General features: G+C 40.3%; 1 protein-coding gene and 2 long non-coding RNA genes across 6 annotated transcripts in view; 1 reads left to right on the forward strand and 2 right to left on the reverse strand.

Annotated features, from left to right (window-relative positions):
- The window catches only part of LOC118388306 (kazrin-like), a 342,539-nt gene that overhangs the window by 80,249 nt on the left and 234,826 nt on the right, over positions 1-27,464 (reverse strand). The gene's annotated exons all lie outside the window — the stretch shown is intronic.
- LOC127932146 (uncharacterized) lies at positions 754-16,812 on the forward strand. Of its 2 annotated transcripts, none has more exons than XR_008144329.1 (2): positions 754-1,624; positions 12,049-16,812. It is a non-coding gene; the product is annotated as an uncharacterized LOC127932146 (long non-coding RNA). The 2 variants fall into 2 exon arrangements; XR_008144328.1 differs by having other exon boundaries at positions 14,324-16,812.
- On the reverse strand, positions 3,659-5,628 carry LOC127932145 (uncharacterized). The gene is made up of 2 exons (XR_008144327.1): positions 4,504-5,628; positions 3,659-4,409 (listed from the first exon to the last, which is right to left on the reverse strand). It is a non-coding gene; the product is annotated as an uncharacterized LOC127932145 (long non-coding RNA).

Below are 27,464 nucleotides of genomic sequence, written 5' to 3' on the forward strand. Positions count from 1 at the left end.
GATGACGTCCAAATCTGTGTGTACCAGATGTATAACTAGAACCTTGAGGGGCAGATGACGTCCAAATCTGTGTGTACCAGATGTATAACTAGAACCTTGTGAGAACTAGTTAAGGCCTAAAAGAGAAAGTAAAAAGCTCTATAATAAAAACATAAAAGCCCCTGTTGAGGGTACGCACAGAGCGTACCCTCCTTAAAAGGGCCACAGCCGAGGTAACTAGCAGGATTGAGATGAGTTGATAAGAGTGTTCTTAAGTGAGGTATCCTTGGGCATAATTGTTAATTAGCCAGTTGTGGGCAACCACAAGTTCAGATCTGTGGTATTGAGTTGATCACCGTAGGACTGGTGAGGTTAATGTGGAGTGAAGTACTAGAACGGGGTAATCTAGCGAGGACATCTGCATTGGTGAAATTCAAATGATAACATGTAATGTTTTGATTAAACTGCTTGTTAAGTGAGGTAACAGGTATGCCCTGGGTTACTATTGTTAGGTGTTATTGTAAGTGTTTTGTTATTCCTGATACTTAGTAAATATGAGGTACGGCTGGATTTTTGGGGACCGTGTTACATAGTTAGATAGGAGACATGGATACTCTGTAAGTAGTTTTTACATTTGGAAAGACATAAAATAATCTATACAGTTGTCACGATTGTCATAAGAAGGGGACCAAAGCGCAGTGTGGTGTGAATGCATGATTTAATGAAAAGACGGAAAAAACAAAGTACACTAAAACAAACAAACAAGCTAAAGAAACACTGTGCTAAAGAAACACTGTGCTAAAGAAACACTGTGCTAAAGAAACACTGTGCTAAAGAAACACTGTGCTAAAGAAACACTGTGCTAAAGAAACACTGTGCTAACAAGCAACATCACATAGACAATAACCCACCAACCACGATACAAAACAGGCTACCTAAATATGGTTCCCAATCAGAGACAACGACAAACACCTGCCACTGATTGAGAACCATATCAAGCCAAAACACATAGAAATAGACAAACTAGACAGACAATATAGAATGCCCACTCATATCACACCCTGACCAAACAAAACATAGAAACAAACAACTCAAATCATGGTCAGAGTGTGACAACAGTAGGCGATATCCCAGTGTGGATACAACACCCCTTTGTGGGACCACTAATTAGGCAATATTTTGATAATGGTATGGGTTTCGCTGTTCATATAGACAGGGTTTGAAATCTAAAAACAGCGCTAACCGGTTTTCGTAATCTGTCTCATCGGTCTCTGTATCTTTTGTTTGTTTTCTGTGAATGTGATATGAGAGTTGTGTGAGGGTAGAAAAATGTTCATCTTAAATTTGGATTAAACGATGTAGAAACGTGTATAATAAGCTCATTTACATTTTGGATAATACGTTTCGATATGTGGCGTTATCTTGGGGTTCCGTCCATCACTGCCCATCATAGAATATCACAGGGTGGTGTTGAGTGCGGGGACGTTATTTTAGAATAATGGTGGCAAGTGTATCACTTGTGGACGTCTAAGAAACTGTTGAGGATATGTGTAGAGCATTATTTCCATATGGCAGCGTTTTTGGGGTCCGCTGGGAGTGTATGGATGGAGAGTCGTTGGAAACGTACATGGAGTGGTTAATTAATGTGGGTACCTAACTTTTCCTACATTATATAATGATTCTTTGGAGATATTTGGGAAAAATCAGAAATTGTATGTGTGTGTAATCGAGAGATTTGATAAAACAACCATTTGACCGATACTGTATTCATATACTAACTTGTGAACCCATATGTAGTCATACTTAGGTTCAGGGTGGTCTTTATGGATCATTTGATAAAGTTAAGGTTAAGCATTATATGACTGGAAAATAGTCTCTGAAAAAGATTGGCATATATTAAAACCGCGAGAGATGCGTAAGAGAGTCGCAGAAATAAATTCACAAAAGAGGTCTATTATAGCAAAGCCATAGAAGCACTAAAAAGAAGCGCATGAACATTCTACCAATTCGGCTCGAATATGGGAAAGAATCGAATCATGGATAACATTCGGCAGCTTTTCCCTGCTGACAGGAAAATTACAATCTATTAGAGAATTCAGTGATGCAATTGTGACTTGGCACAATAATATAAAAGAATCAATAGCTCAATACACCAGCGTATTGATGTTATTGTTGTATCAGTGTAATCACACAAACTATTTGTTAAGTAGTTTGAGTATGTAGTATGCTGATTGGTTTTAACATACTAATTATTTATTTGAACTAATTATGACACATTTGTTGGTTGCGCTATCCTTATGAACCCCATAGCATATCATTGCATCGAACTTGCTAGTATATTAACTATTCACGTCATTCTTAGCGTAGCTAAATGGTATTGTCTTTGTGCAATGGACAGTGTTAAATGGGGTACTTTGTAAATTCGCTCTTGCTATTGTGGTCTCAATGTACCAAACGCTCAACGCCCGTTGAATATGGCCGGTGTAAATTGGCAGCATATATGGGCGAGAGCACAAATTATGTTTACAAAGAGTCAAACTTTGTATCACGCTGCATTTAAAAAATCTCTAAAGTGTCACGATCCTCATCCTCCTCGTCTGAGGAGGAGTAGTTGGAAGGATCGGAGGACCAAAATGCAGCGTGGTATGTGCTCATCGTGAATTTAATGAACAGAGAAAACTTGAACAAACGACCGTGAAGCTATAATACGAACTGTGCTGACACAAGCAACTAACATAGACAATCACCCACAACCCACAATGACAAAACAGGCTACCTAAATATGGTTTCCAATCAGAGACAACGACTAACACCTGCCTCTGATTGAGAACCATATCAGGTCAAACACAGAAACAGACAAACTAGACATCCAACCGATAATGCTCACTCAGATCACACCCTGACCAAACAAAACATACAAACATACAAAGCAAACTATGGTCAGGGGCCTGTTGCACAAAACTAGGATAAGGGATTAAGTCAGGATATCTTGGTGATCCTGGCTCAATTGATCCGTAATCCGGTTGCACTAAAGATGGATAGGGGGCAGGAGGATATGTTATGGTATAAATTACCATGGAGATTTATTCTGTGGAGCTAGCCTGCTCCAGACCAGGCTAAATTCCAGGATCTATTTAATCTCATCCCTAATGTCAGTCAGCAGTCACCACAAATGGAAACCAATAGTTATTTCACTGCTCACTATACATTGTTATCACATATAACTAGACCCACTGTCATTATTTAAACGTTTGTGATCATTAATTTCAATGATTTTGGATAAAAAATTATTTTTAGATGTTGCTATCATTAGATAATTTACAGTTTCCCATAGACTATATATAAAATGATAGAATATTAGGGCCACAGAGGGAAAAAAAGACAAGTCATAATATTGTAACCAGTTGTTTTAAAGGAGGACAGTTGTTAAAATGACAGATGCGGGGCATTTCGTGAAATTGTACTTCAGTATGGTTTCATAAACAAAGACATGCTGATGTGCCAGAATATTAAGTATCACATTGTCATAAGTATCAAAACTGTAAAAACAATATGTAGCTTTTCTGCAGAAAGAACCAGCCTCATAAATTTATGACTTTATCCTTTTTCTTCAGTGTGGCCCTAGTACTCTGTCATATAAACAAATACACATTCCATATGAATATAAAAACACAATGTGTAACATTATGTTCCTTTATTGAATAAGGACAAAACAAAGCAGGTAAACCATCAGCTCCTTTCGAAACTGAAGTGACAGTGACTCTACAAGATGGAAAGCACAGAATCCAAGCATATTATACAAAATGATACATACACAGTCAAAGGTCTGTATATAACACACCCTGCATGTCTGCACACTAAAATAAATGCAGGACAAATCCATACACATCAACTGAACAGACAAATGAATGGATGCAGTAGCCTCCCTGCAGCCTTGTATTACACACAGTATACCGCACAAACATCATAAGAGGCCAAATTCGTAAAAAAACGAACCCAAAAAAAACCAAATTCCTCTGCCACCGCAGGACATATTTAACCAAAATTGAAAGGACACATACTAACTAAAATAATTCAACACATATTGGTCCCTCAGCAGCCGACCACTGTCGTCATCAGGGAAGATTGCCGGATTGTCCCAGTCCATGGCTGGTGGCACTCTGGGGGCCCTCTCCTTCCTCAGGCAGGCCACATTGTGGAGGACAGCACAAGCCACAGTAATATCACATGCCCTAACAGGGCTGACCCTTAATTTGTGAAGGCAGTGAAAGCGTGCCTTCAGGAGGCCAAAGGTCATTTCAACTCTGGCCCTGGTCCTGGCATGGGCATGGTTGTAGGCCTGCTGTGCTTCCTGGGGGTCTGTGAAAGGTGTCAGGAGAAAAGGCTGGCAGCCATACCCCTGTCTCCCAGCAACACACCAGAGAATTCACCTGTCAACACAAAATCTCATCATTACTACCTCATAAACACAGTGATATTCTTGACACAGCCATGATGGTTATAAATAGGGGTTGTGTGGCTTACCTTGTGATAGGCACTGATAGATTTCAGAGGCCCGAAAGATTCTGGAGTCATGGACTGAGCCAGGCCATTTTGCCACAACATTGCTGATCACACAGTCAGCATTGCAGACCATCTGAAATCATAAGATGAGGAATATTACACCAATCAATGCACATCACTGGCAGATTTTTTTGCTTATTTTCCTAGGTAATTTTGCTCAAGAAAATATTCAAGATGTTTTTTTAGATATTTTTTTTTTTACTGAAAACAAGACAAAAATACTAAGTAAGAAAGACATTTTTGCAGTGCAGTGAGCAACCGACCTTGGGTCCTTTGAAAGGCGCTATATAAATTAAAGTGATTATTATTATAGCTCATCTATTTATTCAATTAAATTTTATTTATATAGCACTTTTCACAATTGTTTCATTCTGTCAAAGCAGCTTTACATTAATGAAAGCAGGAGAAACACAAAAAAACGGTGGACAACATAAGAAGCAGAGTACAACGGCTAAGATTAAACCGTACTGAGCGTAGTAACGTTAAATAATAATGTAAGGCTTTAATAATAATTTATCATAGCTTTATACAGTGTGATGGACTTACTTTACACAATTTCACTCATATCTGCAGTGCATTTCAATTAAAAATTTAACCGTTTCATAATTACAGTACAACTGCGTTTTTGGAGATGTGAATTAAATATTTGAATTGTAATTGTGATGTTTCAGCGGAGCGGTGAGTGTGTAATTGTGCACTACTTACGCATTCAGGCGGTTTGCAATACTTTGCCACGCTTTTTCTCTTTGCTTTATCACTGTGGCGGTGTTGCCTTTCTTCTTAATTATATATTTTACCTCCTCGTATGCCTCCATGAGGATTTGTGCTTCCGACGGGGAAAAGTACGCGGCTCTAGTTGCCATGGTAAATCAGTTAATCTGTGATCTGTGGCGGGGTCTATTTAGTGAGCCGTGAGCGCGCACCTATCCAGGATTGGTTTCACCTGGCTTAATGAATCCGTGTCTGCTCATCCTGGCTTGGTCTTTGTGCAACCAATTAAGCCTGGACGCACATGTTTTGGCTTCATTGAGCTCAGCTTAGTCATTTATCCCGGATGTCTTAATTCTACTTTTGTGCAACAGGCCCCAGGGCGTGATATAAAGGGTGTTGATTTGAGGGTTTTGTGTTGATACAACATGTACTGAATTTGTTATTGGTGTAAAAAGAAGAAGAAACTCCATAAGCCAAACATCACCACACTAGTAAACTATTATGTAGAGCAGGGCTCACAAGGCATCATATGGGAAAGTACAACCAGCGAAACAATTGATTACATATTTGGGAGTTTCGTGAGCAATGCGACTCAAGATAACCCTAGATGTTTTAATCTCATGAGACACTTTATTTAGTTTTATTCTAAAATAGATTTATAGAACTGATGAAAGGGAGGACGGGTAATGAGTCATTAAAGTGGCCTCCCTGTGAACAGAAGTTATGTTTGTTCTTACAGAGGTAGAGTATGATAGAGATTGTAGAGGGCTTTCTGAGTTTAAGGAAACAGACATGTAGACTAGTGAAGGTAACAAAGTAAGTCAATTGGAAATATGTCATTAGTGAGGTTTTTTTGATAGCACTCTAATGATGCGATATTTTAGTAATATAAAGTACAAGGTTAAATGATGAGTATAGGGATTGAGCCTTGAGATTGCAAAAGAGATTAGCTGCGGTTGAAAGGGAGCAGACTATGGGGAATTTGAAGTAGAGGTATGAGAAACGTTTGTTGATTGTTTCTGATTATTGTTGCTTGGTTTTATAGTTTAGGTCACACCAGTGCATTTGAGTAGGAAGTTAATGTTTTCTAAAATTATAATCTGCTTCCATTTTGTGAAACAGTGTCCAGTAATTAAAGTAGAAATAAGTATTGAATATTAATCTGATTATTGTTTGAACGTTCTACATTTGTAAAGAGCAGGTTTGTATTTTGACTAAATTACTGCAACAGGTTGCAATGATTAGATTACCAGAAAGGGGTTATGGGTTTGTTTATTTTAGATGGTGCTGATTCCCCTTAATGGAACACTGTATTATCTCTTGTGTCTTGAGTAGGATTCTTTCTTCCAGGACTGATGGAAGTCCACTACACTATGTATGTTAAGGGAGACGTACAGTAGGAGACCACGTCTCAAACAACCTTTTAATAGATGCCTGGGATCAAATATCACTGATTCCTTATGCTAAAGAAATGTACACTTTCTCTTCCAGGAGAATGGGGGTAATCATTTTATCTCTCTTTGAAATGTTTCCTGAGGCTATGGTCTTGGGAGAGCAGTTAGTGAAGTTTGGCACTTTTCTAGGTATAAAGGTATCCGAATTCAGTGGTAAAGAGGAGTTACCTAAATAAACAAGGCCATTTTTGTTTGATTTTACCATATGGTATACCACACACACACACACACACACACACACACACACACACACACACACACACACACACACACACACACACACACACACACACACACACACACACACACACACACCAGCATACACACACAAAGAAGGTTAATTACGTATGGGGCGGCAGGTAGCCTAGTGGTTAGAGAATTGGGCAAGTAAAAATCTGTCAATCTGACCCTGAACAAGGCAGTTAACCCACTGTTCCTGGGCTGTCATTATCAATAAGAATTTGTTCTTAACTGACTTGTGTAGTTAAATAAATCAAATGCAACCATGTTTATGTCAGCTATATGGATCACTCACAATATATTGGTATTATTCTGTGGCGGAAGGATACATCTGAGGTGAGGATTTACATATTTACACTCCCATGTACATGGCCGCGACACATAGGGTCTACAGTCATGGCAAAAAGTTTTGAGAATGACACAAATATTAATTTTCACAAAGTCTGCTGCCTCAGTTTGTATGTGTCACGACTTCTGCCGAAGTCGTTGCCTCTCCTTGTTCGGGCGGTGCTCGACGTCACCGGTCTTCTAGCCATCATTGATCCTTTTTTCATATACATATACTCCAGAAAGTTATGAAGCGTGATCAGATGAATTGCAATTAATTGCAAAGTCCGTCTTTGCCATGCAAATTAACTGAATCCCCCAAAAACATTTCCACTGCATTTCAGCCCTGCCACAAAAGGATCAGCTGACATCATGTCAGTGATTCTCTCGTTAACACAGGTGTGAGTGTTGACGAGGACAAGGCTGGAGATCACTCTGTCATGCTGATTGAGTTCGATTAACAGACTGGAAGCTTCAAAGGGAGGGTGGTGCTTGGAATCATTGCTCTTCCTCTGTCAACCATGGTTACCTGCAAGGAAACACGTGCCGTCATCATTGCTTTGCACAAAAAGGTCTTCACATGCAAGGATATTGCTGCCAGTAAGATTGCACCTAAATCAACCATTTATCGGATCATCAAGAACTTCAAGGAGAGCGGTTCAATTGTTGTGAAGAAGGCTTCAGGGCGCCCAAGAAAGTCCAGCAACCTCCACAACAGTCTCCTAAAGTTGATTCAACTGCAGGATCGGGGCACCACCAGTACAGAGCTTGCTCAGGAATGGCAGCAGGCAGGTGTGAGTGCATCTGCACGCACAGTGAGGCAAAGAATTTTGGAGGATGGCCTGGTGTCAAGAAGGGCAGCAAAGAAGGCCCTTCTCTCCAGGAAAACATCAGGGACAGACTGATATTCTGCAAAAGGCACAGGGATTGGACTGCTGAGGACTGAGGTAAAGTCATTTTCTCTGATAAATCCCATTTCCGATTATTTGGAGCATCCGGAAAAAAGCTTGTCCGGAGAAGACAAGGTGAGCGCTACCTTCAGTCCTGTGTCATGCCAACAGTAAAGCATCCTGAGACCATTCATGTGTGGGGTTGCTTCTCAGCCAAGTGAGTGGGCTCTCACAATTTTGCCGAAGAACACAGCCATGAATAAAGAATGGTACCAACACATCCTCCGAGAGCAACTTCTCCCAAAAATCCAGGAACAGTTTGGTGACGAACAATGCCTTTTCCAGCATGATGGAGCACCTTGCCATGAGGCAAAAGTGATAACTAAGTGGCTCGGGGAACAAAACATCAATATTTTGGGTCCATGGCCAGGAAACTGCCCAGACCTTTATCTCATTGAGAACTTGTGGTCAATCCTCAAGGGGCGGGTGGAGAAACAAAACCGCACAAATTCTGACAAACTCGAAGCATTGATTATGCAAGAATGGGCTGCCATCAGTCAAGATGTGGCCCAGAAGTTAATTGACAGCATGCCAGGGCGGATTGCAGAGGTCTTCAAAAAGAAGGGTCAACACTGCAAATATTGACTCTTTGTATCAACTTCATGTAATTGTCAATAAAAGCCTTTGACACTTATGAAATGTTTGTAATTATACTTCAGTATTCCATAGTAACATCTGACAAAAATATCTAAAGACACTGAAGCAGCAAACTTTGTGGAAATTAATATTTGTGTCATTCTCAAAACTTTTGGCCATGATGGTATATATAGGCGCGGATCTCAGCTGCCTCTATATATAGACATCATTTCCGAGGCGCCTCTAGCACCGTAGAAGATTGGAGTGATCCTTATAGTTCACATAACCATAATTACATATGTAATCACTCCAATATATTGATATACCCGAGCCCAGGATGCACCAACACCTCGTGTTGAATGTACCACCACAGATCCCAGCTCTGGCCTGCCAGTCAGGCGATATGCTGTCGTAATCATGTCCACGATCCAGTGAGAAAGCCTCTGCTTGATAACCCAGCTCCCAGGACTCTCTCACCATAGCAGACAAAAAGCTGGTCTGTTGTTCTCACTGACTGTGACTGCTCCACATAGGCAGTCAGTCCCTCACAGGGCACAGCATGCCAGAGCATGCCAGAGGGAGGTCCAGACTCTCCCGCCACTGTTGGGGGATCATAAGCAGACAGGATAAAAGGGATGTTTGCATGCCTGTCTTTGTGAAAGTGCGGGGTGCCAAGGAGAGCCCGAAGGGAAGAACTATGAATTCGTAAGCCAATGAGCTGGGTGAAAAGGAACAGGAAAGTACACATCCCTCAGGTCCAGCTTCCCAAACCACTGATCCATGGACACGGCCTGCGACACGTGGCTGGGGACAGTATGTGGAACCTCAGTACCTTTCAAGTACACATTGAGGTTGTGGAGGTCCAGAATTGGTTGAAATCCTCCGTCTCTTTTTTGGACCACAAAATAAGTGGAGTAGAACCCACCTAGCCGTTCTGATGTCTCAACCCTGCGGATGGCACCCTTGTCCAAGAGTGAGGAGATCTCCAGCCGCAGGGTTTTCTTCAGGGGGTCGGCCACCATGGTGACATGAAGGTCCCTGAAGGATGGGGAGCAGGGAAAGCAGACGAGACACATCCATCACTTGCCAGAGGAGCTCCTATGTGCCCTCCTGCAGCCTGGAAAACAGAGTCTGCAGGTAGGCCTGCAGCATCATGGCTGCATTGGTAAGGTGGCAAAGAGTGCAGAGGGACCAATATGTGGCTTTCAAGTCTGCATCAAAGACTCTGGGGGGGACTGCCTTCAGTTGTGGGTTCCACCCTGGCAGAGGACCAGCTCTCCTGCAAGGCCTTGTGGAAATCAGCAGAGATGGGGATAGATGAAGAGTCATCACTGTCCACCAGTTGATGTCCAGTGCAGTGGCTACCCAGGTGAGTAGGCTCCTCATAGCCCCTCGAGCCGCTGTGGGCGATGAAGCCCCACTGGTGGCTTCTGATGGCCTGCCAGCCTAGTAGCCACACTCACGGTGGTGAACAGTGCTGGCATCATCCCCCAGGAACAGCCTATCACTGACCAACAGGGATCAGCTGTCATCGCCATCCAAGCTATCAACCTCCTGACGCAGGGCATGCGCCCTCTGTTCAAGGTGGTCCCAGCGGTCCAACTCATGCCCCCATCCAGGACTGCCAGCAGATGGGCTCTGCCTGTGGTGGCTGCAGCACCTATGGCGCTGGGAGCAGCATGGTCAAGTAATTCACAACACACACATAGAACAAGCCAGTGGGCAAGTTGTGTAAGGTAAATTACAGTTTGTGGCAGCAAGAGCCAATACTAATGGATGCACAAGGACTCGTAGTGTAACGCTACCGAAACCTAAGTACGACAAACCATGGGGGGGGGGAGATACAGATCAAACCCAGCCCTCACTGGTTTAATTGCCCTGGAAAGCTAAGAGACATTGGATGATGAGTTTAACCTCACGAGGGTACGTGGGACGCTAGCATCCCATCTGACCAACATCCAGTGAAATTGCAGAGCGCCAAATTCAAAAACAGAAATACTCCATTTCAAAATTCATAAAACATACAAGTGTTATACATCGGTTTAAAGATTAACTTCTTGATAATCCAACCACGGTGTCAGTTTTCAAAAAAGCTTTATGGCGAAAGCATACTGTGCGATTATCTGAGAACAGAGCCCAGCAGACAAATCATTACCAGCCAAGTAGAGGAGTTACACAAGTTAGAAATAGAGATACAATTAATAACTTACATTTGATGATCTTCATATAGTTGCACTCACAAGACTCCCATTTACTCAATAAATGTTTGTTTTGTTTGATAAAGTCCCGGTTTATATTCAAAAACCTTCGTTTTGTTTGCGCGTTTTTTCCAGTAATCCACAGGCTCAAACGCAGTCACAACAGTCAGATGAAAAATCCAATAGTATCCGTAAAGTTCGTAGAAACATTTCAAACTATGTTTATAATCAATCCTCAGGTCGTTTTTAGCCTAAATAATCAATCATATTTCAACCGGACAATCACGTCGTCCATATAAAAGGTAAACAAGAAAGGCACGCTCTCGGTCGTGCGCATGAAAAAGCTCTGGGACACTGCAGTGTCCACTCATTCAGAGTGGTCTTACTCCCTAATTTTTCAGAACACAAGCCTGAAACAATTTCTAAAGACTGTTGACATCTAGTGGAAGCCATAGGAAGTGCAATTTGAGTCCTAAATCAATGGATACTGTAATGGCATTCAATAGAAAACTACAAACATTAAAAAAATCCCACTTCCTGGATGGATTTTTCTCAGGTTTTTGCCTGACAAATCAGTTCTGTTATACTCACACACTCTATCCAAATGTACCAATTATATGTATTTTCTAGCTTCTGGGCCTGGGGAGCCGGCAGTTTACTTTGGGCACGCTTTTCATCCGGTAGTGATAATAATGCCCCGTACCCCAGAGAAGTTAAGGTCATTTGTAATGATGATAATTACAGAGAAGGTTATAATTAATACTTATATTTGTGATTCGGTCCACGAGGGAAAGAGAGGGCTGCCCTTGAATAGGGGGAGGGGGCTGTCTAAAGTCTGTTTTTACTATGAAGTTATGGGTACAAATGTTTTTTACGGAGTTATTAAGGATAGTAATTCGAATTTGATTTGCAGTGTCATGGATCAAAATGGGGGAATCATTTTGGGATAATTTCCTGATCCTGAGGTTTTGGGATTTTTGGATTGAGTGATATATGAAGGAGTGTGTTGTTGTGTTGTTTGTTCTGTTTTGTTTCGATAAATCTCACCAGATTGGATCTGCTGGATGATCGGGATAATTTCCTGATCCTGTGACTCTGCGATGAGGTTGACAGTGCCAAAAGGGGAGTATAAGCCAATTTGGAAAACATTTTCAACCGAATGTGATTTTATTTTCTTAGGATTTTGTTTTAGAAATGTGTATTAAGAATATGGGTAAAAGTAATAATTTCAGGATTTCCTGAATCAGAAATTAACTGAACTAAACTATTGTTTTGATCTGTCCTTTCTTGAGATTTTGGATTGTGACTACAGATGGTATCTAGATGCATGAAAGGGATAATTTGACCAAATGGTCTGGACCTCAAAACCCCCTCTAACCGGCTGAAGAAATTAGGTTCAATCCAGCCCTGTATTTCTATCGAGAGACGTGAGTCTGAGCCAGCAACCGGTGTACAGCATCCAGTTGAAGCAATTGTAAGAATATGTCAACAATAAATACATAACGCAGAGACAGAGGACAAGAAGTCAATAGAGTAATAACGATTAAGGGAAATAGTGTTTTTTCTGTAATAGGGAATTATTGATCAGTGGTTCAGAGACATGGGAGGAATATGTCTTCTGAAATACACTCAGGCTGAGTTGCACAAGGATGATCGGGTTTCAAGCATCTGGTGAACTATGTCTTAGGCCAACCAGAACACAGGCTGTAAAAGGTGATAAAGACAAACCTCTGGTGATAGTAATCACACAACTCAGAACAACCGTGAACATGGTGTAGTTGAAGAAAAGGTTTATAGAGCTGTGGGTTGTGAAGAGCAAGATGTGGCCGATGGATGGAGAGCCATACATGTTTTCCTAAATTAAGGGTCTGACCAATGCAACCACCAATTGGGGAGAGATAACCAAATGTGTTCAAAAACCGAAATAACCGTTTGTTGAATTTGAAGACAGGTTTATAGCAGATGTGTCGGTTACCTGACATGGAAGATGAAGATACACTCAATCCCTGATGATGATTTGCGAAAAACTTTTGTTTCCACAAGTAATGACTGGGAGAGACAAAACTATGGCGACATCATCGACAGACTGTCACGACTGGACAGAGACATCAATCAGCATAATAGACCGGCTGTTATCAGAGTTGTGCAGGTTCCAAGTGAAACCAACAACATTATTCGTTCAGCAGATGGGAAACCTGGTGAATGTCATTATTGCGGGATTTCTGTTCACTGGCAATAAGAATGTCAGACAAGAAAACATGATTTAATGAGAAGTGGCCAGGAGAAGCAGTGTCCGTCTAAGGGAAAATGGAATCAGGACAACAGCCTCAATGACACAATGTTAATGCAGAAATGTAAGAAGCTCTCTCCGGCTCAGCAGCAGTTTGCTGTATGCTGTGGAAGTAAACTAATAGACCCACTCTTACGTCCCATCTCAGCTGGTGTACATATGAAATCGGATGGAATATATGTGAACATGATGGTTGACAACTTTGCAAATTTATTTTTCATAGATACGGGTGCTGAAGTCACTGTATTGCCCATATCTTATGCAAAACATATATGTCCTCAGTACACGGGCATGAAGATCAGAGCAACAGGAGTGGAGGGAAGACAGATATGAAACAAACCAAACCATTGTCAATTTCTATTGTTCCAATGAAGATTGATCCTGGGGTGTAGAACCTATTTTAGGCCTTGATGTTATTATGCAACTTGACTCTACATTGAACATTTTTGAATGAAAGGTGATGTGGCAAATTATACAACTGCAGGGATTTACAGTTCAGAACCATCCTACGAAGAAAAAAAGAGTGTGGAACTTTGGATATGGAACCAGTGTTTTTCACAGGTGTTGCCCAAAACAATATATCATTAGCAAGGAAGCTATGGACACTACTAAAGTAGTGATTTAAGATCTATGGGACATGGGTATAGTTGAAAAGACACCATGTAATCCAGAAACACTGATGTATCCTACAGATACCATATTACTTGAACACGACTGTTGTGAGTTGGTTTTGGATCAGCTCTCTGATGGGTTTATACAATAATTTGTTGGAAAACCCTGAGTTTATCTTATACACAGACGGTTCAAGCATTGTGGAGGGGGTGTGAGGGAGGTTGGGTAGTTACTACAATGGACAATGTGATAATACCAGTTACGTTAGATTTGAGAAAAGCAGACGTTCACTTTATGAGTGACACAATGATTAACTATTTCATACAACTCTCTAATGGGGAATAACTCCCACATGATGTAGTGCCAGGGCAGTGGATGATGGTAAAGAAATGTTTTTTCACTTTTTTGTTTCCTTTGTTACAGGTTATGAGAATCTACAGTCTGAAGCTGAAGCAATATCCTTCGATTCAAGGACTGTACCTGAAACGATACAAGATCACCGGTGATGTGCAACCAGTGGAACGGAAGAAGAATTCCTCACTACTGGCAGACTGTCACAACATCATTTCTAATAGTTATCTACAGTGGGGAGAACAAGTATTTGATACACTGCTGATTTTGCAGATTTTCCTACTTACAAAGCATGTAGAGGTCTGTAATTTTTTTTATCATAGGTACACTTCAACTGTGAGAGACGGAATCTAAAACAAAAATCCAGAAAATCACATTGTATGATTTTTAAGTAATTAATTTGCATTTTATTGCATGACATAAGTATTTGATCACCTACCAACCAGTAAGAATTCCGGCTCTCACAGACCTGTTAGTTTTTCTTTAAGAAGCCCTCCTGTTCTCCACTCATTACCTGTATTAACTGCACATGTTTGAACTTGTTACCTGTATAAAATACACCTGTCCACACACTCAGTCAAACAGACTCCAACCTCTCCACAATGGCCAAGACCAGAGAGCTGTGTAAGGACATCAGGGATAAAATTGTAGACCTGCACAAGGCTGGGATGGGCTACAGGACAATAGGTAAGCAGCTTGGTGAGAAGGCAACAACTGTTGGCGCAATTATTACAAAATGGAAGAAGTTCAAGATGACGGTCAATCACCCTCGGTCTGGGGCTCCATGCAAATACTTGTTCCCCCCACTGTATGTGGACTGATACCAGTGTGGAAGTGGCGGTCACTTTTAAAGGACTTGGTGAATGATTACCTTGCCGATAGGATAATAGAATATCGTCTTGTAGATATTTATTATTTTTTTTGTGAGTTTCCTCCTAATACAGGATGTGGTAGGAATCGGGACATCACCATTACACCTGTTAATACTTATTCTCTGTAACTTTGTTTGAAATCTATTTCTTATTGTAACAGCAAGTACAATGTGCCCTTTGTGTTTTAAATAAATGTGAATGTGAATGATTTTATGCTAACTGCTAGTGTTTTTTATACTGTCTATTGTTGAATGTGAATGATTTTATGCTAACTGCTAGTGTTTTTTATACTTGTCTATTGTTGAATGTGAATGATTTTATGCTAACTGCTAGTGTTTTTTATACTGTCTATTGTTGAATGTGAATGATTTTATGCTAACTGCTAGTGTTTTTTATACTGTCTATTGTTTAATGTGAATGATTTTATGCTAACTGCTAATGTTTTTTATACTGTCTATTGTTGAATGTGAATGATTTTATGCTAACTGCTATTGTTTTTTATACTGTCTATTGTTGAATGTGAATGATTTTATGCTAACTGCTAGTGTTTTTTATACTGGCTATTGTTGAATGTGAATGATTTTATGCTAACTGCTAATGTTTTTTATACTGTCTATTGTTGAATGTGAATGATTCTATGCTAACTGCTAATGTTTTTTATACTGTCTATTGTTGAATGTGAATGATTTTATGCTAACTGCTAATGTTTTTTATACTGTCTATTGTTGAATGTGAATGATTTTATGCTAACTGCTAGTGTTTTTTATACTGTCTATTGTTGAATGTGAATGATTTTATGCTAACTGCTAGTGTTTTTTATACTGTCTATTGTTTAATGTGAATGATTGTATGCTAACTGCTAGTGTTTTTTATACTGTCTATTGTTGAATGTGAATGATTGTATGCTAACTGCTAGTGTTTTTTATACTGTCTATTGTTTAATGTGAATGATTTTATGCTAACTGCTAGTGTTTTTTATACTGTCTATTGTTGAATGTGAATGATTTTATGCTAACTGCTAGTGTTTTTTATACTGTCTATTGTTGAATGTGAATGATTTTATGCTAACTGCTAATGTTTTTTATACTGTCTATTGTTGAATGTGAATGATTTTATGCTAACTGCTAGTGTTTTTTATACTGTCTATTGTTGAATGTTTTTTTATTGTTTTCTAGAAAGAAATTTTAAGTATATTTCTTTTTAAAAGGGTCTAGGGGGGAGTGTAGGATTATGTTGAAGATAAATACATAATGCAGAGACAGAGGACGAGAGGTCAAAAGGACGAGAAGTCAATAGAGTAACAACGATTAAGGGAAATTGTGTTTTTTCTGTAATAGGGAATTATTGATCAGTTGTTCAGAGACATGGGAGGAATATGTCTTCTGAAATCGGGTACTTGTTATTTGGCCATTGGCTAGTTTAATTGAAAGGAATTCTAATTGGTCAACCACAGGCTAGGGCTGCGTTATAAAGCTACATGCTGTCCCTTGTTCTGGGGATAGAATCACAGGAGAGAAGCACTGGAGAGAACCACTGGAGGGAACCACTGGAGGGAACCACTGAGAGAGCATCACTGAGAGAGCATCACTGAGAGTGCATCACGGCGGACAGGAGATAATGACCATCTACCTCTCAGCATAACATCTATGATTTATCCTCTTTGAATAAATATCTTTTTCCTCCCCCTGATTTGCTTTGGGGGTCTGTGTTATTGAAGAATAACATCAAACTGCTAACACTACCAACTGCCTTTTTTCTCAGGAGTGCAAAATAAGTCCATGTGGAGTGAGTATGAAGAGAGATCAGTTCCAAAACCTCTCTCATATTGCTGGTATACTGGTTGACAAATGGACAAGACATAATTGTCACAATCTTTGGAATAAATGGACCAAGGCGCCACGTACGTAGAGTTCCACATGTTTAATTGAAATGAAACTCACAAAACACAATAAAGAGCGAAGCGTGACGTCATGAAGTGCTCACAGGCCTCTACACACAAACAAGATCCCTCAAAAACCCAGGGGGAAAAGGCTGCCTAAATATGATCCCCAATCAGAGACAACGATAGACAGCTGCCTCTGATTGGGAACCATACCAGGCCAACATAGAAATACAAAAACTAGAATACCCACCCTAGTCACACCCCGACCAAACCAACATAGAGAATAAAAGGCTCTCTGTGGTCAGGGTGTGACAATAATAGGCGTTATGTTGGGGCTCAGGTGAGACATTAGTCTCTTTGGGAAAATCAGATTGTTCCTGATTGTTCCTGAGACATTGAAATTGAGACATTATCATGGGCCATCCATTCTGCCAGTAATGATGTGTTCATTTGAGGGTTTTAATTTTGAGGGATAGAACCAATGTGAATCACTGAGCAATGTCATTCTGGATTGTGGGTTGGATACTTAATTGGGCTTTTAATTAGGATTTGGAAACTGAATGATTTCTCTATTCCTGACTACGTCACTGATTCTGAGCTTAAGGACCATGATGTTGAGCTCATGTTCCGTACTGAGTGTACAAAGTGCCCAGAGAGGGGCGTCTGTCACTGGTGTAGGAAGGGTTCTAAATGGGGTGAACATTTTCATCATGCTGACCTCTTTGTGCATGGTGCCAGTGTGATGACCGTCTATCTGTTGTAATGAAGCTTGTGTGTGATGTTCATTTTATGGGTTTTATTATGTTCCAAATTAACTGTGTTTTGATAAAGAAGGTATTAAGCTCAGCAACCCAGAGGAAGGTTGTTTACCATGGATGAAATGCTTGGCACCAGAGTATTTTGTTAGTTTAAATGTATACTTAACAATCTTGAGTTTTTCTAAAAGAAATTGAGTTTCTTGAGGGGAATGTGAGAGAAAAATTACGTATTTACCTGATTTATTTGATATTAATGGTTAACAATTGATATTTAACTAATAGTAAGACATTTCTGTCCTGCTAGTGTCTGTGTTTTTTTATGGTCTCCACTCTAGTTCCCTGCAGCTAATCTGGGCATACGGTCACCAGAGATGGCTGGAGCTGAAAAATGAGTTAAAGACTGCATTACATAGACAGGAATGTGTTTTACTAGGGATAGCTTAAGAATAGAACAATCCCTCATCATCTCAGAATCATCCTTGCATCTGGGAAACTAAGCCAGGGTGGAGTTAAGACAACAACCCAGATAACGACCGGATGAACCTAGAGTGGTTTATGATACCCCAATCTGCATGACAGGGGTGGAACCAACCATGACTAAGGGTTTTTAGTGTCAGTTATATATATAGTACTCTGAATTTGTAAGGTTATTCAGTCCAACACTCAAAAGTGAGGGGTCGACCAGCCTCATTATTGCAATAATTAATCAATATTGAATAAAGATGATTGTTTGAAGAAATGACCAAGTCTCTCTCACTTGATTAGAATATTCCACGACACCTTTCCCTGGGTCTTTATGGAGATTGGGCAGCAAGCAGGCAGCATAGCCACAGGCTCCAAGCTGGGCGGCTGCTTTCTTTAGCAGGTGATAATGAGTAGCAGGGTCGGCACTGAGACTAATTCACAGAGAGAGAAGCTATTCTGCAGGAGCTGTCTGAATGTGGGAAAAAATAAACATATCAATTAATAAGTGAACAGAGAAATGTGAAAACTATTCCCTATTTGAAAATTCAGCTGAATCTCTACCTCGACCTGGGAGAAACTGCAGTGGTACATTACTGTATGTATACCGTAGGTGCTAGAAAGTACAGGTATGCAAAAAGTGTGGGAGGGAATAGGGATAGCCACCGGTCACTTCCTCTCTAGCCGTGAGAGGTCAAAGGTCAGGTAAATAATGAGACAAGCCAGTGGTGGGGCTGGCCCTAACCCAAATGACGATCAGAGGATGTCACAAACCACAGGAGCACATGCCACAGGCGATTGTCCATGCTCTCAACAAAACAAAAGATGAGTGTACTGTAGATTCACTCTCTACTGTTCATCCTCTTTCTCTGTCTCTCTCGCATGCTAACGTAATGTATGACATAATTCATTGTAATATGCGTGATTATTCATTAGGCTTGTTCCCCAATAACATATTCATATCACAGGCCATTCATAATTAAAATGCTTTATGATCATTCTCAATTAAATTAAGTGATTTCCTAACAACCAGCAGGAAATGCAGTCATGACAGCATAGCTAGTGGAAACAGACATGAGTTATTAATTAGATTTGCCTGAAACCATATGCCTGGTGGTAGGCACCCCCCTCAGGTAGACCGGTGTGGTGTCAGTCTCTTTCAATGGAACCTCTGTGGCCTGGACAGAGCAGGCTGCCTGTCCGTTACATACAGAGAGAGATGTGCTCTATATAGTACAAGCTGAGAACCTCAACCTCGGCACTTCCTGGGTGTACAGAATGTGACCTATCCTAATCCCCCAGAGCCACCTGGGTAATCAGTTTCCACCCTGTGTCTGCTGCCCTTTCAAACAATCAATGTGCTTCCTGTCACTGCTAATTTCTCTGACATATCATTAATAGGTCTCTGACATGGATGGATGATCTCATATCCTGTCCCTTTTCACTCAGAACACTTGACACAGTGGAGAATCAGACAGGCTCAAACCCCCTCTGAGAGAAGAACAGAGGTAATTCATTTAAAACCTGTTCAAAAATACAACTCTACATTCTAGTCAGGAACAGAGGAGACAAATAGGCAGCAGGCTTAGCTATGCATTGTCCTCTCTGCCTCTCCTCACCTAACCCATAATTACACTGACATTCACTGCTCTTATAGAGTCAGACACTCCAATATCAATCATCTCCAAGGAGAAAGAGAATACTATCACCTGATGCTGCCAAGGAATCACATCACAACGCCCTATAAATAACCCTGCACTGTGGCTCTACATCAACATGCTCCTGGTTACGTGTACAGAGAGCCGTTCAGGTGACTGATGCCGTTTTTAAGGCAACTCGGAAACTCTGACATTTTTGACTTGCAAACTCATTGTTAAAAATCGACCACTAGGAAGCTCTACACAAAACACACACACACGCACGCACGCACGCACGCACGCACACACACACACACACACACACACACACACACACACACACACACACACACACACAGAGAGAGAGAGAGAGGATACACCACTTTTCCAATGGCATGATTGGCTACATAATTGTCCGGCCATTACTTTGGTCAGAATATTGTGGGCTAACTTTGGTCAGTTATTTCCAAAGTCATTATAAAACTGCAGGGTGCCAGCTACTAGTTGTCACGCCCTGACCTTAGAGATCCTTTTTATGTCTCTATTTTGGTTTGGTCAGGGCGTGAGTTGGGGTGGGCATTTTCTATTTCTGGGTTTTGGTGTGGTTCTCAATCAGGGACAGCTGTCTATCGTTGTCTCTGATTGGGAACCACTTAGGTACCCTTTTTCCCACCTGTGTTTGTGGGAAGTTAATTTTGTTTGATGGCACTTAGCCTTAAGAGTCACGGTTTGTGTTGTATTGTTTATAGTTTTTTTGCCGTCATTTTTAATAAAAGAGAAAATGTACGCACACCACGCTGCACCTTGGTCCAGTTCTTTTAACGGCCGTGACACGAGTAGATTCAATCACAATTAACCTGACTTTATTTCATCGCAAATAACAAGAGGGTCTAAACTGTACCTCATTTTAGTAATCTAGGTTATGATTCCCTGAAGAATTTAGCCGTTTTCTGTGGAAAAGTACTGCAAGTTGGAATAAAAAATATATTTATTCTTTAATTTGTTCTCTCACATGTTGAAATTGACACAGCACAGTGCAATATTACTATGAATAATTATCTAGATTGGAATTTCAAAATGATGTCACAGTGAAAAAATTAACGAACTTGCAACAGTTCTGGCTTTTTTTTCCATATTTTTTGTGACAATCTTTATATATTTTTTGTCATTGTTCTTGTTGGGGTGGGGGGGCACAACACACAAATTCACATAACTACCCCTGAAAGCAAAGACAGTAGAAAATATGAAAATAGGAACATATATACAGTATAGTCAGTACCAGTCAAAAGTTTGGACACACCTACTCATTCAAGGGTTTTTCTTTATTTTTACTATTTTGTACATTGTAGAATAATTGTGAAGACATCAACACTATGAAATAACATATATGGAATCATGTAGTAACCCAAAAAGTGTAAAACAAATTAAAATATTTTATATTTGAGATTCTTCAAAGTAGCCACCCTTTGCCTTGATGACAGATTTGCAAATTCTTGGCATTCTCTCAACCAGCTTTACCTGGAGTACTTTTCCAACAGTCTTGAAGGAGTTCCCACATATGCAGAGGACTTGGCTGCTTTTCCTTTACTCTGCGGTTCAACTCATCCCAAACCATCTCAATTGGGTTGAGGTCGGGGGTCTCCTTCCTGGTCAAATAGCCCTTACACAACCTGGAGGTGTGTTGGGTCATTGTCCTGTTGAAAAACAAATAATAGTCCCACTAAGCGCAAACCAGATGGGATGGCGTATCGCTGCAGAATGCTGAGGTAGCCATGCTTCTTAAGTGTGCCTTGAATTCTAAATAAATATTATAACGCCAGGGTAGTGGGTTCGATTCCCGGGACCACCCATACGTAGAATGTATGCACACATGACTGTAAGTCGCTTTGGATAAAAGCGTCTGCTAAATGGCATATTTTTTTTAATTTAAATTTTTATTTTTTTTATAAATCATGGACAGTGTCACCATCAAAGCACCCAATACATCACACCTCCTCCTCCATGCTTCACGTGGGAACCAAACATATGGAGATCAACTGTTTACCTATTCTGCGTCTCACACCCTCTGCAGCAGAGGTAACTCTGGGTCTTCCTTTCCTGTGGCGGTCTTCATGAGAGCCAGTGTCATCATAAAGGTTGATGGTTCTTGAAATGTTTTTTTTTAACTGACCTTCGTGTCTTAAAGGAATGATTGACTGTCAGTTCTCTTTGCTTATTTGAGCTGTTCTTGGCATAATATGGACTTGGTCTTTTACCAAATAGGGCTATCTTCTGTATATCACCCCCTACCTTGTCACAACCCAACTGATTGGCTCAAACGCATTCAGAAGGAAATAAAATCCACAAATTAACTTTTAACAAGACAGACCTGTTAATTGAAATGCATTCCAGGTGACTACCTCATGAACCTGGTTGAGTGTATGCCAAAAGTGTGCAAAGCTGTCCTCAAAACAAAGGGTTGCTACTTTGAAGAATATAAAATCTAAAATGTATTTTGATTTGTTGGTGTGTCCAAACTTTTGACTAGTACTGTATATTTTGTTTTTATGTTCGGTCTTTATAGATTGTTTATTTGAATGTGTTGGGCTTTAGCTGAGATTATTATTTACATTGTCAAGTGCATTTTGTCCAGACCTCAATTGTTTATTGACAAGCACCTTTAATTATAATGTTCTAACTTCTAACAGTAACTGATTGCCATCTAAGAGCCAACATTGTTTTTTTGTGGCAGCACTGCCAGAAGTAATCGTCTCTAATTTAATGAGAGATTCAAGGATCTATCATTGTTAAGTAATGTAGTAGATGCAAAGTATTGAATATTTAAATGAATGCACTTTAAAATTAATTTTGTAACTTTGTCCCAGAAGCATTAACTGCAGTGCACTCCCACATCATAAACTGTCTTTCAAAGATAAGTCGTAAAAATCCAATACCTTCACAGATCTTCATTATAAAGGGTTTAAACACTGTTTCCCATGCTTGTTCAATGAACCATAAACAATTAATGAACATGCACAAACCCACAGTCGCTGGACCAGACAGGACTGGCAAAAAGTGCTCTTCACTGACGAGTCGTGGTTTTGTCTCACCCGGGGTGATGGTCCGATTCACGTTTATCTTCGAAGGAATCAGTGTTACACCGAGGCCTGTACTCTGGAGCGGGATCTATTTGGAGGTGGAGGGTCCGTCATGGTCTGGGGCGGTGGGTCACAGCATCATCGGACTGAGCTTGTTGTGATCGCAGGCAATCTTAACACTGTGCATTAGGGAAGACATCCTCCTCCCTCATGTGGTACCCTTCCTGCAGACTCATCCTGACATGACCCTCCAGCATGACAATGCCACCAGCCACACTGCTTGTTCTGTGTGTGATTTCCTGTCAGTGTTCTGCCATGGCCAGCGAAGAGCCCAGATCTCAATCCCATTGAGCACATCTGGGGCCTGTTGGATCGGAGGGTGAGGGCTTAATCCCACCATTGGATGGTTCGGTAGTTGGGTTTCCCAAGGGACTCCATAGGCCAACATAGATAACCTAAGTTGTAAATATAGAAAATGGAATTGCCTGGTAATGTGTATGTTCTCAAACCATTACTGTCCATGATATTGGCAAAGAATACAGATTCCACTTTTGGACCATTGGGGGAAATCCAAAAGGCCGACCTTCCAGAATGCAAGTCATTATTGTGAAATATTGGCATATGGGCATGCCATTTTTCCCAGTTACATCGTTTAAAAATGTTGCGCCAAATAGAGATTGTATGAGCAATAATAGGACCAAAGTATATCAGTGAAGACCACCTCTTCCAGGGCAATAGGAAACACCATATCTCTCTCTATACTCAGCCAGGGGGTGATAAAATCCTGTCAAAACCAATATAGGATGGGACAAAATGCTAGTGCCTGGAAATACAATTTAAAGTTTGGTAAGGATAGTCCTCCTACATCTTTCCCTCTTTGTAAGTATGTTAGATAGCTTACCTTGCCATGTACATTTCAAAAACCACACTATGAATTTTATCCCAATAGCCAGAAGGAGGAGACAAGGGACGCACAGAACTACAGAAATTTAGCCGTGGCAATATATTCATTTGTACAATAGTCTGCTGGTTAAAGCGACTAGGATGTTAGTCCATCTACTGAGGTCAGATTGAATTGATTTGAGTGTTCTGGATGCTTCGCTAGCAATAGACAAGAAATCCGACCAATCGGATCCTGGTCTCCTTAAGTGTGTAGCGCCCATCAGTGTTGGCTCATTAACCTACATTTTTTATTTAACGTTATCAGGAAATATTCCAAAAGTATGGAAATCATCTCTTGCACTGCCACACCATAAGGATGGAGACAGTGGTAATCTTAATCCTTATCGTGGAATTTCAAAGCTTCTTCGTCTAGCTAAGATACTTGAATCCTTGGTAAATGTACAGCTTTGCTCTTTTTTATCTGAGAAATGCATTTAGGCCTGGCCATAGCACTATTACAGCAACCACTTTAGTAGTTAATGATCTTGTCAATGCTTTAGATTCTAAAATGAAATGTGCTGCTTTGTTTGTAGACCTGTCAAAAGCTTTTTATACTGTTGATCATGCTATTATACATTGTCCTCGATAGACCTTTTGGGAGCTGTTTCCTTCACTATTTATACATACACCATTGGACTATCTGTTAAAATGTGTCAAATGCATCTATATGTGGATGATAGTATTATGTATGCTATTTGTCAGGACCCGGTTACGAACCCGGGTCTCCGGTGTCACTTAGCAAACTGAGCCACGAATAGTCGGCAGAACCCAGAAGATGAGGCAGACACAGCAGTACTCGAGACGGTGTTTTAATAAAGTAAAAGGAAAGTTCTTCAGGCAAAAATATAAATCCACAACATCAAAAGTAATTCCAAGAGAACAAAGGTAATCCTCCAAGTCAAAAAGGTAAATCCACAAGGTGGTAGGTACAGCAGAAAAACGCCTCAAAAGATAATCAAAAATAAATAAACAAGAACAAAAACAGAGTACCACAAGAGAGTCCAACTGGAGGAACAACTGTTCACAGCATCGCTGGGGCTGCGTGCCAACATTCAAACACAGAGCAAAGAACTGAGGAAAACTAAGGGTTTAAATACAATCAAGGGAAACGGGGCACAGGTGCAAATAATACCTGGGAACAAGGGAAAACAAAAGGGTCAAAAAACACAATGGGGGCATCTAGTGACCAAAATCGGAACAACCCTGGCCAAATCCTGACACTATTGCCCTGAATGTTGATCTGGCTGTGTCGAAACTACAGTCAGATTCTATAGCTATGCAGGAAGCCCTTGCTGATTTAAAACTTGTGCTTAATATGGGCAAAACTAAATACATGTTATTTTCAAACCCTCCTAAGAATGTTTCAGGTGAACTACATGTTCACTCGTTAGATGGTCTCCAATCAAACCTTTTTATTTGTTCTAGATTATGGTGATACTATTTATCAAAATGCAGCTGCTACTACTCTTAAACCTTTGGATGCCACCTACCATAGTAACCTTCATTTACAGTTTTAATACTCATCACTGCATCCTGTATCAAAGGGTTGGCTGGACTTCGCTAAAGAACCATAGATCTCTGTATTACTCCCTTTATGTTTACAAGGCCCTACTTCATACATTTATATCTTATATAACTTTGCTGTTGAAGTATAAACACTTGAGTTGCCTAATGCTGACCTAAATTAATTTGCTTTTAGTTTTAATGCATGGAACAAAATTCTAAATATGTTTCATGCTTCTGGTGCAGTTCAGGCAATTTAAACCATTGATTGGGGATTTCTTTGTGGAGGAATGTAACTGTTTTTCTGGGGCATTTGTGCTTTTTTATTTGTGATACCCATGACTGTGTTTGTCTGTTGTTTATCAAACACTATACAGTGGAGCATAAAATTATTTAGTCAGCCACCAATTGTGCAAGTTCTCCCACTTAAAAAGATGAAAGAGGCCTGTAAAACATCACTGCTCTAGAGGAGATCTGCATGGAGGAATGGGCAAAAATACCAGCAACAGTGTGTGAAAACCTTGTGAAGACTTACAGAAAATGTTTGACCTCTGTCATTGGCAACAAAGGGTATATAACAAAGTATTGAGATAAACTTTTGTTATTGCAAAATGCAGTGTGATGAATGACACTTCACCATCTGGCAGTCTGACTAAACCCTTTTGAGTTCATGGAGAGAAATTTGGGCACCCAGCAAGCCGGCTTCCTCAGTTGAGAGGAAAGGAGTTCTCATATCTTTTAAAAAGGAATCGATCGGGCTTGGTTAGAGGTGTACAATTCTTCATAGAAATGGGAGAGTCTTTGGTTGATTCATTTGAGTTCTGATAGTAATTTACCTGATTCAGATTCAATAGCTGCAATATCCGCCAATTGATCATTACCGTGAAGCTTGCTAGACAGTAGAAGACGACTGGGTCGAATTACGATGGAAGTAATGGTTGAGTCTAACTCTATGGATGTCAAATTATGCTCTCTGTCTTATCTATAGATTTAGTTCTGTCTTGACTTTGAAGAGAGTAGTCACTACCTGGTCTGAAAAAAGGTTTTTGTAATTTATTCAGCCCAGATGCAAATGCAGTTGCATTGTTTTTAATAAAGCCTTTGATGGCGTCCCATAAAATCCGAGGGTCATCGACTGAGTTTTTATCAATCATTATCAATTCATTCAATTCAGTTTCAAATTGTTCACAGAAAGTAGGATTTTGTTGTAAGGAACAACTAAAGCTCTATCTTGTGGCTCTATTAAGAGATTCAGACATTTGTAGCTGGCAGTAATAAGCATGGAGATCAGATAGGCTCAAATGTCTTTTTTTTTCTCAACTTGATTGAGAGAAACTAGAGAAGTAGATATTTTATTTATGCAAATAATATATATTTAACCTTTTTTTTAATTTAAATCAGTTAAGAACAAATTGTTATTTACAATGACTGCCTACCAAAAAGCAAAAGGCCTCCTGCGGGGACGGGGGCTGGGATTAAAAATAAAAATAAATTAAATTAAAATATAGGACAAAACACACATCACGACAAGAGAGACTACACAACACTACATGAAGAGAGACGGCAGACAACAACATAGCATGGCAGCAATACATGTCAACATAGCCTGGTAGCAACACAACATGACAACATAGCCTGGTAGCAACACAACATGACAACATAGCATGGCAGCAATACATGACAACATAGCCTGGTAGCAACACAACATGACAACATAGCCTGGTAGCAACACAACATGACAACATAGCCTGGTAGCAACACAACATGACAACATAGCCTGGTAGCAACACAACATGACAACATAGCATGGCAGCAATACATGACAACATAGCCTGGTAGCAACACAACATGACAACATAGCCTGGTAGCAACACAACATGACAACATAGCATGGCAGCAATACATGACAACATAGCCTGGTAGCAACACAACATGACAACATAGCCTGGTAGCAACACAACATGACAACATAGCCTGGTAGCAACACAACATGACAACATAGCCTGGTAGCAACACAACATGACAACATAGCATGGCAGCAATACATGACAACATAGCCTGGTAGCAACACAACATGACA

This window comes from Oncorhynchus keta, chromosome 10 (assembly GCF_023373465.1).
Source record: "Oncorhynchus keta strain PuntledgeMale-10-30-2019 chromosome 10, Oket_V2, whole genome shotgun sequence".
NCBI classification, from domain to species: domain Eukaryota; kingdom Metazoa; phylum Chordata; class Actinopteri; order Salmoniformes; family Salmonidae; genus Oncorhynchus; species Oncorhynchus keta.